The sequence below is a fragment of the Limulus polyphemus genome, unplaced genomic scaffold (genome assembly GCF_000517525.1).
Source record: "Limulus polyphemus unplaced genomic scaffold, Limulus_polyphemus-2.1.2 Scaffold991, whole genome shotgun sequence".
NCBI lineage: Eukaryota > Metazoa > Arthropoda > Merostomata > Xiphosura > Limulidae > Limulus > Limulus polyphemus.
In genome coordinates, this window is record NW_013666601.1 from 1 (window position 1) to 1,763 (window position 1,763).

A 1,763-nucleotide genomic window follows, 5' to 3' on the forward strand; every position below is an offset into this window, starting at 1 on the left:
TGGTTATTGTTCGAGACGAACAATACTAAGGAGGGGGCAGGGTTGCGTCAGCGAGGACACGTGACTTGTATTACGCCACTCCTTCTCTCGAACCTTCGAGAATTATCGGGAGATTACTAGATATGTGTTAATCTGGTATATATAAGATGGTCACAACGTGACGGAACAGGGTAGTATTGAGTAATTGAACTGCATTCGGACCAAATATTGTTGGCCACGTGAGATATAGCGTTTGTTATAGCGCGACTGTTGAGATTAAGTGTATCGTATAGTTGTATTCGGAAAGAATAAACCAGTTTTGTTAAGAAAGGACTTGTGTCGCTAAAGTTTCGTTGGAACGAAGTTACGGAAAATCAACTAACGACTGGAGGCGTAACAATATGATGGAAATAGATCTAAGCACCTCTCGCCAATTAACATATATTTTAGAAATAAAGAGTTAATAAGGCCACCTAATGTTAGAATGAACAACCTACATTAGTTTTAAACTAAGCTGAAAACATTTAAAAGGGTTTTATATCCAAAATGTTTTCAAATTAGGATTAGAACTGGTGAAATATGTGTGTTACTTACTGAACTGTTCCAGAACTATGTAATATCGAACATAAGCGTGAATGTAACTACCGATACCTATATGGACATTGCTTTGAAAGAGGTCTGTGTAAGTGTGATTTACTCTGACCCTCATGTTGTATCTATACATACATTCTACAGCAACTATATAACATTATACAGGAGGGAGGAAGAGGTCAACGAACCTGACCCTTCCTGGTCTTTAAAGACCTAAATCCCGACAATGAGAAAGTGCGATGTATCATTCGGATAAAGTGAAAGTGTATTCAACACATTAATATTAATATAATTACATACACGGACATGGCCCTGAAAAAGGTCAGAGTGAAAGCCAGGACTAGTTAAACTCTGGCCCTCTTATAGTAATTAAATCAATATTAAACAGAAATTAATCAACTGCGGGAGGGCGGAAGAGGTCATTCTTGAACCTGAGCCTCTCAGGTCTACAAGACCTAAATTACTATACCTGAAACAGCAGTGTAAAATAAGCTCTTTCTAATGACTATAAACGCGAACATGTTGAAATTACATGTAACTTCTGAAGCTCAATGTGAAGGTGAGCGTGGCACCTACCAGGGGTTGACAAAATTTATTTCTTATTTCGACTGCATTCAGTGAAAGTACTTTGAAACATGCATGTCAGAAGGTCAAGTAAGCTACATTCTCGTCTAGACTTACTTGTACGTGAATACCCCTTATGCTTCAAGTTGTATTTCACCCAACTTCGACATTGTTTATAGCCGGTGAGTCACATGACACAAAAATGAGAGATTTCGTTATTGCTTTCAATGTTATTGTTTGTTTGTTTTTAAATAAAGGAATAAGACTAAGGTAATATAAAACTTTGAAGTATAAAGTACCTGTTCATAATAATTTCATTAAAATACATTGATAGTAAAGTGGTTTATTTAAATTTTGAATGTAATTCAGTAACATGCCCAGAAAAGGTTTTTAAAATGGCATCATCGTTATAGAGTTAAATATTCTAAAAAGTTAAACAAACTTACAAGTGCAATGTCTGTTTCATTACTATAAAATAGTGCAGTGTTAATAAAATTAATCCTACTGGTCTTAGTATTTCATGACAATAATGACAAAGAGACCAACAATGTGTGATGACTTTAAAGTAATAAAAATGTAATGAAACCTTTTCCTTTTAGGCGGCCCGGCACGGCCAGATGGTTAGGGCG

General features: G+C 35.9%; 1 long non-coding RNA gene across 1 annotated transcript in view; it reads left to right on the forward strand.

The window, feature by feature from the left end:
• Positions 1–1,051: 1,051 nt before the first annotated feature.
• LOC111086285 overlaps positions 1,052–1,763 on the forward strand; it is a 23,887-nt gene continuing 23,175 nt past the window's right edge. The window contains exon 1 of the long non-coding RNA XR_002611014.1: positions 1,052–1,316. This is a non-coding gene — a long non-coding RNA (uncharacterized LOC111086285). The remainder of the gene's footprint in view (positions 1,317–1,763) is intronic.